General features: G+C 43.4%; 1 protein-coding gene across 3 annotated transcripts in view; it reads right to left on the reverse strand.

The window, feature by feature from the left end:
* The window catches only part of GRIN2A (glutamate ionotropic receptor NMDA type subunit 2A), a 446460-nt gene extending 435894 nt beyond the window's left edge, over positions 1-10566 (reverse strand). For 2 of the 3 annotated variants that reach the window (XM_079944202.1, XM_079944200.1), the window contains exon 1: positions 10440-10529. The gene's annotated coding sequence lies outside the window, so the exon portion shown is untranslated. Of the gene's footprint in view, positions 1-10400 lie in introns of all 3 variants that reach the window. The other variant, XM_079944201.1, reaches the window with a different exon arrangement.
* Between the last annotated feature and the right edge of the window lie 5088 nt (positions 10567-15654).

The raw sequence follows: 15654 nt of genomic DNA on the forward strand, positions 1-15654 counted from the left end.
GAGAAGGAAGATCATCCCTAGGGCCTTTGGAGGGAGCATGGCCCTGCTGACACCCTAATTTCAGACCTCTGGCCTCCAGGATTGCAAGGGAATAGATTTCTGTTGTTTTAAGGCACCCAGTTTGTGGTACTTTGTTATAGCAACCCTAGGAATGGAACACAACATCTAATATGATATTGGAAAATGACAAATGGTATGAAGAACAAAAAGCAGGATAAGGAGATGAAGAGTGACTGGGGAGGGAGGGGCTATTTATTTTTTCTTTTTCACATCTTTTTTTTTTTAGATTTTTTTTATTGAGTTATAGTTGTATAATTTTTAATAAATTTATTTATTTATTTTTGGCTGCATTGGGTCTTCATTGCTGCGCGTGGGTTTTCTCTGGTTTCATCAAGCAGGGGCTACTCTTTGCTGCGGTGCGTGGGCTTCTAATTGCAGTGGCTTTTGTGGTGGCTTTTCTTGTTGTGGAGCATGGGCTCTAGGCACAGAGGCTTCAGTAGTTGCAGCATGCAGGCTCAGTAGTTGTGGCTCACGGGCTCTAGAGCACAGTCTCAGTCATAGTGGCGCATGAGCTTACTTGCTCCGTAGCACGTGGGATCTTCCCAGACCAGGGCTGGAACCCGTGTCCCCTGCATTGGCAGGCAGATTCTTAACCACTGTGCCACCAGGGAAGTCCATATAGTCGTATAATATTATATGTTACAGGTGTACAATATAGTGATTCACAATTTTTAAAGGTTATACTTCATTTATAGCTATTATAAAATATTGGCTATATTCCCTGTGTTGTACAATATATCCTGGCAGCTTATATATTTTATACATAATGGTTTGTACCTCTTAATCCTCCACCCTTATATAGCCCCTCACCACTGGTAACCACTAGTTTGTTCTCTCTGTGAGTCTGCTTCTTTGTTTTATTCACTAGTTTGCTGTATTTTTTAAATTCCACATATAAGTGATATCATATAGTATTTGTCTTTCTCTGCCTGACTTATTTCACTTAGCATAATACCCTCCAAGTCCATCCATGTTGCAAATGGCAAATTTTCATTCTTTTTTATGGCTGAGTAGTATTCCATTGTGTATATGTGTGTGGGGTGTGTGTGTGTGTGTGTGTGTGTATACACACCACATCTTCTTTATCCATTTGTCTGTTGATGAGCACTTAGGTTGCTTCCATATCTTGGCAACTGTAAATAATGCTGCTATGAACATTGGGGTGCATGTATCTTTTCAGATTAGTGGTTTGGGGTTTTTTTTTTTGAATATATACCCAGGAGTGAAATTGCTGCATCATATGGTAGTTCTATTTTTAGTTTTTTGAGAAATCTCCATTCTGTTCTCCACAGTGGCTGCACCAATTTACATTCCCACCAACAGTGTATGAGGGTTCCTTTTTCTTCACAGCCTTGTTAACATTTATTTGTGTTCTTTTTGATGATGGCCATTCTGATAGGTGTGAGGTGATATCTCACTGTGGTTTTGATTTGCATTTCCCAGGTAATTAGGGATGTTGAGCATTTTTTCTTGTGCCTGGGAGGGGCAATTTTAGATAGTTCAGTCAAGGTCAGGTGACAGTACATAGGCATAGAATTGTCAAATCAGTCCCACCAGATCCAGAGGTTATCTCATCAGCTTGGGCTACCATGACAAAATACCAGAGACTGGGTGGCTTAAAAACAACAGACACTTACTACTCACATTTCTGGAAGTTGGGAAGTCCAAGATCAAGGTGCTGGCAAGGCAGGTTTCATTCTGAGGCCTCTGCTCTTGACTTGTAGGAGGCCTCCATCTGCTGTGTGCTCACATGACCCCCTGCTTTGTGCTTGTATGTATAAACTTAATTACTTCCTTACAGCCACACTGGAAGCTGGGGCTTCAACGGACGATTCAGTGGGGGCACACACATTCAGTCCATAATAGAGATCTTATCCAAAATCAAATTCTACTAATAATTCAAAAGATAGAGTGACCATGAGACTCAGGTGAAGCAAGAAGTCTGAGATGGCCAGCACTACTCCTCAAGTCCTTCTTTGTGCAATAGGACACACACTAGCTCAGGCTCACATACGTGCCCTCTATGGGATGAAAGCAGGACTATTTCAGTGATACAATAGGTCCATTTCATACTCTAATAATTACATGGTTGACACTGACATTTTCCATAAATCCCATTAATTCCAAGTTTGTTTATCATACGTAAACTCAACCAACAGGTATGTCCTACTAAAAGCATTCCATACCATGAATGAGGACCAGAACCAGCCACATAATACAATATGAAAATGAGGGGCCCTTTGTTCAAATATTATTCATTTCAAGATGGTGACTGCAGAGCATTTAAACCAAGTGTAGGGCCCTTCTAAGTACAGGGCCCTGTGTGACTGATTAAGGACCCTCCCTTGTCTTTCTGTGATGAACCCCCTCAGGAGGACCCATAAGCACATTTACTAGGAGATTTGACCTTATCATTTCGTTCTTTTTTTTTTTTTTTTTTTTTTTTTGCTGTACGCGGGCCTCTCACTGTTGTGGCCTCTCCCTTTGCGGGCCACAGGCTCCAGACGCGCAGGCTCAGCGGCCACGGTTCACGGGCCCAGCCGCTCCGCGGCATGTGGGATCTTCCCGGTCCGGGGCACGAACCGGTGTCCTCTGCCTCGGTAGGCGGACTCCCAACCACTGCGCCACCAGGGAAGCCCCCATTTCTTTCTTTTATTGTTCTCTCTACCCTGGCTTCCCCAGGCTAAAGGAAGGTGGATGATGGACCAGCTGCAACCACTCTTTTGAAGGAGGGAGGAAGGGACAGAAAACAAGATCAGAGGTGTGATGAGACCTCATTGGCTGACTTTGAGTAGGGGAGTCACATGACCTAACTTTACATTCCTGCATGTCACTCCAGCTGTCGTGACAAATAAAGACATTCCTTGTGACCCTGAAAGTAACAGAATCATGGAAGAAATGGCCAGAACTGCCCCATTCAGGCCTAGCACAGCAGGTAACAGAAAGCTTCTATGTTAATGGTCTGATTTTGAATTACACTTTCATCTCCATGACTATTTTTTAATGCCTGTCCCCTAATAAATGGTTAGCTCTGTGAAGAAAGAAGTGACTTGCCTGTAATTGTCTATCTGGTGGTTAGAACTGTGCCCAGCACTTATTAACACTGAATAAATATTTGTTGAATGAATTAGTATTTTTGAAGCCAAAAGTTTTTGTTGTTGTTTTCTCTTGTTTTGTTAATTGTAGTAAAATAGACATAACAAAATTTATCATTTTAACCATTTTTTCCTGCGCATGTCAGTGGCATTAAATACATTCACATTGTTGTGCAACTATCACCACTATTCTCTCTAGAACTTTTCACATTCTAAACTGAAACTCTGTACTAATGAAACAATAGCCCCCATTATCCCCTCCCCTCCAGCCCTGGAGGCTCAGAGAAATTGTAACCTCCCAAGGTCACACAGTGCTAAGCAGCAGTTTGGGATTGGAGTGCCAGTTTGGAAGGTATAAGAGATGTGAACGATTTGCTTTGCATCTTTCAACACACTCTTGGCATTTCATCAAGAAGGAGCTTCCTACTTTTATAAACTTTGTATCCTTAAATCATATCTTGATGGGATTTGGCCAGGCAAGTAGGACAAAAAAAACACATTTACAGGACAGAGGTGCTAAATATCACATATTTTCCCTTTAGAACATGAAAATAATAAAAATCAGTAGGCATTAATTCCCTCCTTCCTATGAGCAAGAATCCTGGAATCCTGAGTTCATTTTTACCTAACAGCAACTTCAGGGGATCCAAAGAGTCATCAAAGGCCACCAAGATTGTAAAACTCCTCTGAAATGCACATTAATTATTCAGACTCACCAAGAGTCGTTGACCAAATTAAGACAGACAATTAAGCAAACTGAGTTATCAATAAGTACAAGAACAATTTGCCTGTATGCAAGTTACCCACAATAAACTTCGTAATCGCACCTTATGGAGTTGCCTGCTTCATTTTTCAGTCTCAAAGTTCCTTCCTAGTTCGAAGGATATTATTAAATATTTCCACCTTCTAACAAACCCATAAGAACAACGGCATAGGACATTTGTCATCCAGCAAGTCTCAGAAAAATCTACAGTATGTAAAATCCACTAATATCAAAGCGAGTTCTCTTTCAAAAGGCAAGGAAACTAACACACTTGAATCACATAATCCTTGAAACGCACTGCAGGAGATGTTATCCTCTATCCCATGCAAAGGAGGCATCTGAGCCAGAGAGGTTCATTTGTTCATTCCTTCCTTCCTTCCTTCATTCATCCAACAAATACTGAGCACTCCCTATGAGTCAGGATTGTTCAGGGTGCTAGGGATATAGTGGTGAACTCAGGAGTCCAAGTCCCTCATTTCATGAAACTCAAGTTTTGTTTGTCAGTCCTCCCAGCCCAACTCCAGCCCCCCTGTTCTGACTTCCTCCCAATCCCACAGCAGCCCACCCAGCTGGCCCCAAATTGCTAACGGCATGGGTGTGTTCTTCCCTCCCTGGCCCCACTGCACTCTTCAGGACCAAACATTAGATTTATGATAAACATGTACTACTTCCAGTGATTTGACAGCCTGTCACCTCCCCACCACCCTGCAGGAATTTTGCTAACTTCTTCAAAACCTAATTCAGAGCCCCAGAGTCTGACCTTCATGGTTTGAAGAGTTCAAGGAGACTGTGTCAGTGGAGAAAAAAAATAAGCTTTTAAATTCAAAACACTTTGGGAGGGGGGGGATATGGGGATATATGTATACATATAGCTAATTCATTTTGTTGTACAGCAGAAACTAGCACACCATTGTAAAGCAATTATACTCCCATAAAGATATAAAAAAACCAAGTACACCTGCAACTAATATAACACTGTAAATCAACTACACTTCAAATTTTTAAAATAATAAATAAATAATAGAAAACAATATGAAAAAAATAAAAAACATATTAAAAAAAACACTTTGGGAGTTGTCTTCTCAATAAGTTCATGGCATAGGAAAAAGGCAGAGGGAAAGTAAGGACTGTTACTTTACAAAGATTCAAGAAACACAACAGCCAAATGTCAGGGTGTGGACCATGTCTGGATCCCGATGGGAAAACCCATTATAAAAAGACATGATGGGGACTTTCCTGGTGGCACAGTGGTTAAGAATCCACCTGCCAATGCAGGGGGCACGGGTTCAAGCCCTGGTCTGGGAAGATCCCACATGCCACGGAGCAACTAAGCCTGTGCGCCACAACTACTGAGCCTGCGCTCTAGAGCCCTTGAGCCACAACTACTGGCCCCTCGCACCACAACTACTGAAGGCCGCACGCCTAGAGCCCATGCTCCGAAACAAGAGAAGCCACTGTAATGAGAAGCCCGCGCACCGGAACAAAGAGTAGCCCCCGCTCACCGCAACTAGAGAAAGCTCGCGCTCAGCAATGAACACCCAACGCAGCCAAAAAAAAAATACATGATGAAGACAATCCAAAAACTGAACTATAAACCAGGTGTTACATGAGATTAAGGAATTATTGTTGATTTGTAAAATGTGATGATCACTGTAGTGATATAAGAGAATGTCCTTTACTTTATAGAGATGCCTCGAACTGTTTAAGGGAGAAATACCATGTTGACTGCGATTTGCTTTTTTTGTTTTGTTTTGTTTTGTTTTTGGCCATGCTGCGTGGCAAGTGGGATCTCAGTTCCCTAACCAGGGATCAAACCCATGCCCCCTGCAGTGGAAGTGTGGAGCCCTAACCACTGGGCAACTAGGGAATTCCCAGGATTTGCTTTAAAATAGTATAGCAAAATATAAAGGTGAATGCAATATACAAGAAATTAATAATTGTTAAATCTAGAACAGCACTATCCAACTGAACTTTCTGCAGTGAGGGAAATGTTCTGTATCTAAGCTGTATGATATGGTAGTCAGGAGACAAAGATGGCTGCTGAGCCCTTGCAGTGGCTACTGAGACAAGAAACTGATTTTTTTTTTCCAATTAGTTTAAGTTTAGATAGCCACTTGTGGTCTATGATGGCTATATGAGGTTTCACTTATTCTCTCTACTTTCATGCATGCTTGAAGATTTGTATAATAAAAATTTATAAAAATGACTTAGCAAAAGACGACATTTTGTCCCTGGGTAACCTTGGGCATGTGGCTCATTCTCTTAGTTTTCTCATCTGTAAAACAGGTATTCTTAACTGCTGCCCTCCTCACGCTCTATTGTAAAGCCTGAAATTTCACATGCTGCCTTGGCCTGTTTAAGCCTCACAGGGCCCCAAAGGCCTTACTGTGGGTTCCCCTGCTGTTGCCATATATGCCCCCTTCCAGAAGGAAAGGCTCCCCACCTTGTCACTCAGGGCAGCAACCCAAGGGTCCCTAACCCGCACCTAAACTGTCTCTATAAAACAAGTACACCTGTCTTAGACAAGGAGGCAAGGAAGCCCCCCAGTTCTAATGAAGACCTCCAGGCAAATTTGCTGAAAACCAAAAAGGACTGTGTCTTCTAGCTGTGTTTATATGACAGGAACGAGAAGGCTTAACCACAAGAAACCAGTATAAGCTGCCTGAACTTCAAAATGGGACAAAGTTTGCTCTACATATCACTACCATCTCATTGTGATAAAATCTCCACCTGCTAGTGCCATATTGGTTCAGCCTGTTTGGACCCAGATACCAAATGGCCAGACAAGGCAGAAAAGAGGTGTGAACTGCATTCTGGGATATCCCCACTCATTTCCATGAATCGGATGACAAAAGACTCCCGCCCCCAATAACCTCTTCATCCTTTCCTATAAAAATCTTGCTCCTGCTTGTAATTAGGAAGAAGTTGTCTTTAGAGCATGAGCTCCCCTTCTCCATTCTCTGGCCATTGAATAAAAGTTTGTCTTTCTTGCACCAAACTCAGTTTCCTTATTGGCAGTTTGAACCTGAGCAAGGAAGAACTCCCTGACTGAACCAAGAGGGGCGTCGGTTCAGCTAGGGCCACACAAGGAGGGCCTTGCATCTCATTCGGTAACAACCTGCCTAGTTCCCCTGTTGCTGAGACAGCTGCACCACACTCAGTCGGCTGAGTGAAACCCTAATGGGTTTCACTTCCCTGCTAGCCCAAGAAGTCAATCACATCCTCCTCAGGAACCAGGGGTCACCTTACCCTCCTGTTACTACCCAATCTGCCCACCATGGTCCTTGCTTGTTCACTCAGAGAAAAAACCCCCTGTGGCCCTGCAGGGCATGCAGAGTCCTCCTCCCCCAGGGCTGTAAGTACATGTGTGACTCATAAACAGCTGTCCATCTCATCTGTGCAGTGTTGCCGTGTTCTGCGTTCAGGCAATTTCATATTATTTAGGGTAGGAGATTCCCTCCCTCACCAGTGTAGTGACTAGAAGACAATCAGAATACCCCTCCCCCATCTAAGAAGGTATTTTTGAGGATTACTTGAAATACATACACAAAAGTGCTTTTTAAATCTCAACACATGAGTTAAATGCAAGGCATTATAAGTTAGAACGCAAGGGATTGTAAGTATTGCTCTTGGTTTTGTTAATTCTCTGACAATTGAAAAAAGAATTCTCAGACTAGTAATAGTAATACTAACTGGTGGGTGAATACCTTGCCCAAGTTTATTATTTACACTTTATTAACTTTTTGATAGTCAAATAGAGTTGTATCACGCATTATATTCTCGAAGGCGTAGTTTTTTTCATGCCACAATAAATCATAAACGTATTTTCACTGCTGTTTAATCCCTTTTAAGAGCCCCACAATGTTCCAATGCATAAAAATATCTTAATTCAACCAACTTCCAAGCCGATCTCATTCATTTCCAGGACTTTAAATATCATCTAAGTGGTGCTGGTTTATGAATGTATGTCTCTATCCCATTCATTCCTAAATTTGAGATTCATACACGCGACTGCCTGATTGCCCTCTCCACTCTGATATGTCATAGGCATCACAAACTTATTGCGCCCCAAACAGAACCCCTAATTTCCTCCAGTTTCTTATATCCAGCTTTTTCATTCTGCGTTTTCCCTTATTAATAAGTTAAATGAAATTCTCACACATGTTCACTATGCATTTTATAAAAACTATGCTTTTCAACATTTTGAGAATTACATTTTAACAATCATCATGAAGATATGGTAATCACCACCCTCCTATATGTTACTTTTTGTACTTTTCAGATTACTTCTGGAAAGGAAGGAGTTACAACAGTCCATGACTCCCTCCTTCCCAGCCGGGGAATACCTGGAAATGAATGGCCTCCACCATTCATTTCAAGACTTCCTTGAAAATAGGCTAACGGTATCTACTAGAAGAAAGAGACCAGGAAGAGCTTATCTCTAAAATAATTTTAGCAGGATGTACCTGGCTTGTCTAGATTGATTACTGAGCGTAAACCTGGAATTTGTGGACAATGACTGGCTAGAGAATAGGTAGTAATCACGCAGACATTTCTAATTAATGGAGGCTAAAACTGGGAAACCGCAAAGCCAACAATGCTTCACCTGAGGACAATGATCCACACCCATCACTGGGAACTCACCGATGAAACCAAAACTAACCCAGAACAAGAGGAAGCTGTAGCTGACAGATCTGGGCTCCTTCATAAAAGGAATGCAATGTTTGTGCCTACATCTCGCTTGCAATCTTTAATCACTAGTAAGGATAAGCATTAGATTATATGTATGATTCACTTGAGGTTGATTTGACTCGTCAATTCTTTGTGCTAATATAATCTCCTTAAGAAAAGTTCCCAAAGTGAGAATTACTTAAAATTCTCACTTTGGAAGAGCAAACTTTTTAAAATTGAAATTGATTTTTTGGAAATAGCAATTTTGAAAGTGGAAGAAAAGGTATGCACCATTAAAATTCTGATCCATTCTGTGATGTTATCCCCACTTCAGAGAGTCTTGTCCACTTTCAATGATACTAACAGAGCATGAGTGTGCCCCCTTCACACACACACACACACACACACACACACACACACACACACACACCAGCTCTAGGCTCAGTATCACCTTTGCCACCATGATCAGTGGAAAACAAAGGTGTCTCATTTCTGGAATAAGAGTGATCAGATAGTCTGGGGAAGAGAACTCAGCCAAGTCCCCCCAAATTATGATGCCATTTCCTTGGAGGGGGTCAGAAGAACACATCAACAGTCTATCAGCCATTTCCCTATATCTGCCTTCCCAAAGGACCTAACAGTAGGCACCTGACAACTGCTCACCTCAGTTACACGTAGCAACAACTCTCGGAGAAACCAGACATCCAACAAGAGTAGAAGCCTTTGAACCAAGTGTAAGAAACCTATGCCCTGTAGACACCAGAGCCCTGGAATACGGGCTGGGGCCCTGGAGCTCTCTTGGGCGTGCCATTTCACTTCTCTGGGATATACAATTCCGGGGACTGTTGGTCAGAAATGAAATGAACTTCAGACAACTCTGCCAGCTCTCTGATTTTATAGGAGAGGAAATCAAACCTCAAAGCACTTAAGGTTCATCTTTTCTTCATTCAACAAGTATGTGTTGAGTGGCTAATGTATTCAGTGCCGGGCTTTGTGCTAGGAGGTGGGGATAGAGAAGAAAACAAGACAGGATTATCCCTGACCTCACAGAGCTTAGTCTAGTGCTGGGGATGGGGAGGTATTTCTTCACATAATTTCAGGGACCACTTGGAGAATCTAATGAACTCTCTTTTCAAAAAAATTAAGTAATTGTACATGCATATGCCCCCCCACATGCACACAGTTCAGCCTATACATTCTGGTAGATTCACTGACTCCTAGAAGCCTGCCCATCCACGGATCTCCCAATTTAAAAATCGTTCATTAATGCAAAACATACTGTCACTGCACTAAGCCATTATATTTCAAATCCTTACACCAGTCCATCAAATAGAAATTAATAGTCTCATTTTACGGAGGAAGAAACCAACATGCCAGACTTAACAAACATGCTCAGATCACACTGCACGCCTCTGTTACATTAGATCGGTTCTTTGTGCGCAAGTAACAGATGGCAAATTCATGAAGAAAAGGAATGAATAGAGAGGATGTTAGGTAACTTGAAGAACCAAAAAGAAGGCTATGGAATTGGGCTCAAAACAGTGGTAATTCGGGCAGCTCCGCAGTTTTACATTTTCCCCCCAATCCCTGAATGACTGCTGTTAAAAAACAACAGGCCAAAATGGCGTCGCTTATGCTTTCCCACGTCACCAAACCAAGACTGAACTTAATCACAGTTTCCGCTCTCCCAGAAACGGAGTCTTAAACCAGCCACTCAGAAATCGCCTGGTCAGCACTAGTGCTATCACCGGCAGAAACTGTTAACTTCCGGGAAATAAAACTAGAATCTGGGTAATAAAATAAAGTCTAACCTTTTGTTTTTCTTTTGGGCTTAGTCTAGTTTCACTTACTCACAGGGTGCTGCGTACGGAGGCCTCACACCCGGCCACTCAGACCTGCGTTCCTCACGAGAAATGGCGGCGCCGGCAAGACGGGCCGTGTGCAGAAGCGCGCACACGGCACCTCGATTCAAGATGGCGGCCATGGGCGGTGCGCAGAGAGGCTTCACCCTGCTCTGGGACCTGGAGCCGTGAGCAGCGCGTCTGCGTCAGACCTGGTGGAACCCCGCCCCCTCCCGGCTATAAAGCTGCCCTGCCCACAGCTTTCCGGGGAGAGCATCTACTGCGAACTCACGTCTCTCCGTTCTTTGCTCCAAGAATAAAGCTTTCCTTTGCTTCTGAACCAGACTCAGTCTCGGTCTCATTCTCTTGGCTCAATGGACACTGGACAGAAAGAACGCTTGTTGGGGACCGATTCAGGAAGGTAATAGGTCATCTGCCTGATAGACGCCCCCCCATCATCCCCTAAAGAAAAGTGACCATGCAATAACCAAGCCACTTTTTGCCTAGTATAACTTCCTTATTCCTACTCCCTTCTGCCTATAAAAGTCTCTCATTTTGTACAGCTGCTCGGAGCTCCTTCCTATCTGCTAGATTGGATGCTGCCTGATTCTAATTGATTTTTGTTAAAATAAACAATTAAAAGTTTTAATATGCTCTAGATTATCGTTCAACACTGTCCTCAAAATTTAGAGCCCTGAACCATTGACAAAGACTCTTTTTTTGGTATTTTATTGAAGTATAGTTGATTACAATGTTGTGTTAATTTCTGCTGTACAGCAAAGTGATTCAGTTACATGTATATATACGTTCTTTTTCATATTCTTTTCCATTATGGTTTATCACAGGACATTGAATATAGTTCCCTGTGATATACAGCAGGACCTTGTTGTTTATCAAAGACTCTCTTCTTGACCAAACTTGTCAGGCTCCTCTGACCGCTCTTTTCAATGAGGCCTCAACCTTCAGGCTTTCGTGTTCATTGCATTGCCTGGTTTTAGCAAAACTCCTGTCAAGTCAATTTAGCCAGACTCTCCACCCTCAAAATCTGATCAAATTCCTCATCTGCCACCGTTCCCCAGGTACTATCTGATCACCTTGGGCTATCTTCAGCAAGATTCCTGTTAGGTCAGTTTAGTAAGAATTACCCTACCCTCTTTAGTAATTTTCCATCACTGACCACTCCCCTCCTTAGCTCCTTGGCTATAAATCCCCACTTCTCATGTTGTATTTGGAGTTGAGCCCAATCTCTCTCCCCTACTGCAAACTCCATTGCAGTAGCCCCTTGAAGAAAGTCTTTGTTATTCTTCTTTAGTAAGTGTCAGAAAAATGTTTTTTCTTTGACACCATAGATTCCCCCGGGTTGGCTCATGTGACCACATGCGGCCAAGGGACAGTCCTTGCAAGGCTGTGTACTGTGGAAGAGCAGTACACAGCCTTGTGGGAGAGCATCTCTGAAAGAAGTGGGATGCGTTAACTTTTTTTTTTTTTTTTTTTTTTTTTTTGCGGTACGCGGGCCTCTCACTGTTGTGGCCTCTCCCACTGCGGAGCACAGGCTCCGGACGCGCAGGCTCAGCGGCCATGGCTCACGGGCTCAGCCGCTCTGCGGCATGTGGGATCTTCTCGGACCGGGGCACGAACCCGTGTCCCCTGCATCGGCAGGCGGACTCTCAACCACAGCGCCACCAGCGAAGCCCAGGACGCATTAACTTTTAAACTAAAGTAGGGAGATCAAAAATGCCAACAAGTTTATAGTAAAAATGGCAGGTGTAGGGCTTCCCTGGTGGCGCAGTGGTTGAGAGTCCGCCTGCCGATGCAGGGGACACGGGTTCGTGCCCCGGTCCGAGAAGATCCCACATGCCGCAGAGCGGCTGAGCCCGTGAGCCATGGCCGCTGAGCCTGCGCGTCCGGAGCCTGTGCTCCACAACGGGAGAGGCCACAACAGTGAGAGGCCCGCGTACCGCAAAAAAAAAAAAAAAAAAAAAAAAATGGCAGGTGTAGAATCATGGTTTGTAAGCAAATCTGACCAGGGTATCTTCACCCTCTTTTCCATTTTCTGATTTGAGCAGAAGTCAGGCTCATTGGTAATCAGTCAACATAACTAATCAATGCTTCTCTCTGCCCTGAATTTGTGATTCAATTATCCTAATGATGTGCCAGAAATGTTTAGTCATCTCTGACCCGCGAGCTCTCAGAAAGTAAATATAAAGCCAAATGGATTGTTAGGCTGTGTCCCTGGCCTTGGATGAGTCTCATGAGTAAGGAGGTGTCATGGAAGAATGTAGTTTTGCCTTCCCAGCATCAATCCCTCCTTCTTCTGATAACAGCATCCTGACTCCCCTGCTCTGTCCTGACTCCCAAGAGGGAGTATAAGACCCAGGCTTGGCCAATCAGAAATACTCAGCATTAGTCCCAGGACTGAAAACATTTGGGAAATTATTGGGAAATATATATTTTTTCCCAGGTTTGCTAGCCTGGAAAGGAAAGACTTGGGCTAATATTTGTTTATTTCACCACTTAAGCACCTAGATCCAGCCAGGCCTGAAGATCTCTAAACTTTTCAGTTAGGTCATTCAATGGTATTTGTGTGTGTGTGTGTTTTAATATTAAGTTTATCACTTGGAAACAAACAAAAATGTCTAGTATAAAGGTGTTCTACCATGTCTAATCATGTAGTGATACCAATGACTTTTTGTTTGATAGTAAAGGTGTTTTGTTTGCTTTTTGATTAACCACATAATATAACATAGACACAGAGTAAGAAGAAAAACACAAGACAGCAAAATGACAAAGACAGCCACATTTGTACCCCAGCTGACATTTTCCCTGTTCCATCCGTCTCTGTTTCCAGGCTCCGTTTTTGTAGTCACCAGATATTATCAGGATGCTGGGTTATGTACCATTCACAACTTTGAAGCATAGGAATATACCACCTATTTTAAATAAATTAACAAAATTAAATAACTAAGGACCCAGGACCTGAATGTATTTTTGTCAAATACAAATGATTTGCATATTAAGAAGCAGCTTGAAAGAAGGTGATGCAAAACCCAATGGAATAAACTAATAATGGTGGAACTTCAGATGTTCGTCTAATACAATGAACTGAATGTTTATGTCCCCCCAAATTCATATGTTGAGATCCTAACTCCTGGTGTGATAGTATCAGGAGATGAGGCCTTTGGGAAATGATTAGGTCATGAGGGTGGAGCCCTCATTAATGGGATTAGTGCTGTCATAAAAAAGACCCCCACAAAGCTCCCTTTCCGTTATCCATCATGTGAAGATACAGCAAGAAGACACCATCTATGAACCAGGAAGCAAGTCCTCACCAGACACCGAATCTGCTGGCACCTTAATTTTGGACTCCCCAGCCTCCAGAACTGTAAGAAAGAAACGTTTGTTGTTTAAGCCACCCAGGCTATGGTATTTCTGTTATAGCAGCCCAAACAGACTAAGACATCTGATATAGAATTATTGCGCATACACCATGTGCCAGACAAAAATATACAAGTGTTCTCCTCTCCCAAAGAATTTACAACTTCAGGAAGAGATAAGTAATGAAACTGTTACACAGCAGAAAGGTAAGTAATAAAATGAAAACATTTCTTGGACACCTAACCTCTGGGGAGGGAGACAGCCACCAGGAGAGGCTTCCTCTGGGCCCAGCACATTATTTCTAGCCCTAGCACAGTGTCTATCACAAAGTGATTGCTCTGTAAATATTTCCTATGCAATGAACAAGCTGGGATGACACCTGGGCCTTTAGGGACCTTGGATCTGCCTCCTTGGATGCTGCCCCTGCAGCTCTCTCCAAAGGGCACTCGATCAGCCTGAGAGGGGCTGCCAACATGCTAGCTTAGCTTACTCAGCTGCGGTCTCTCCTTAGATCATTAACATCCTATTTTCAGGGCAGTAGGCTCCTGACTCCTAGCAATTAGAGAGTTTTGCACTAGATAAACAAACACAGGATTGCCTTAGGGCAAAACTCAGGTTCTATATGTTATAGTCTAGGAGTTTTGAAGGCTTGAAGAGTGAAGACTGGGAGCTGGGGTGTGCTCTGGGCCTGGCTGCAGCTATCCTAGAACAGTTCCAAAGGAAGCTGAGAAGGTAGAGGCATCGACCAGTGACCCCCTAATTGTGTTGATCAAAGTGAATGAATTACGGTGAAAAGCCAACTCCATGGGCTGGAGGACCCAGTGCTGATCTACCTGGCAGCACACATATGTCCAAGACCTCAGCCCACACATTATAAAGGGTGTGCTTGAGCACTACCCGCGGAGCAGAGAAGGGAAGAAATGGAGTAAGGAAGAGCGGACAACAGCTTAGAGAGGTGAGAAAGCAGAAAACTCTCACGGAACTGGAGAGTAGCTTCAGGTATATAAGTACTGTGTGTGTGTGTCTGTGTCCATGTGTCTTCACTCTTCATGCCCCCGTCAGGGCAGAATTCCCATTAGGCACAGCGGGCACAATACCTAGGGCCCATGACTCTTTAAGTATCTTTTGTTTGTTTGTTTGTTTTTTTGCAGTACGCGGGCCTCTCACTGTTATGGCCTCTCCCATTGCGGAGCATAGGCTCCGGACGCGCAGGCTCAGCAGCCATGGCTCACGGGCCCAGCCGCTCCGTGGCATGTGGGATCTTCCCAGACTGGGACAGGAACCCGCGTCCCCTGCACCGGCAGGTGGACTCTCAACCACTGCGCCACCAGGGAAGCCCTAAGTATCTTTTTCTTTTTTTTTGGCTGTGCTGCACGTCTTGCGGGATCTTAGTTCCCCAACCAGGGATCAGGGATTGAATCTGGGCCCTGGCAGTGAAAACACCCAGTCCTAACCACTGGACAGCCAGGGAATTCCTAAGTATCATTTTTTAATTTTATTTTAAAATCAGAAGAAACAAATGAATATGACAACAATGATTCCAGCCTGGGTTTTATTCACCTCTATACCAACACAGCTATAAAATATTATTTTTGTATTTTTTTATGGAGAAAGCGGCCCATGATGGCAAAAGTGCCTAGAACCCATAAAGCGGTAAGGTGCCCACGGCCCCAGTATCTAGAACACCACACAAGCTGGCAAAACTCAATAAACTGCTGAATGAAGGCGTGAACTGTAAGTGGTCCTGTTTGACTGGAAAGCAGGACATGTGTTGGACAGACAAGAACTAGTGGATTACCTTGACTGCTGGTTCAAAAGCTTGGACATGATCTTACGGGATACAGGGAGT

Source organism: Stenella coeruleoalba (genome assembly GCF_951394435.1).
Source record: "Stenella coeruleoalba genome assembly, chromosome: 15".
In the NCBI taxonomy this organism is placed as follows: Eukaryota; Metazoa; Chordata; class Mammalia; order Artiodactyla; family Delphinidae; genus Stenella; species Stenella coeruleoalba.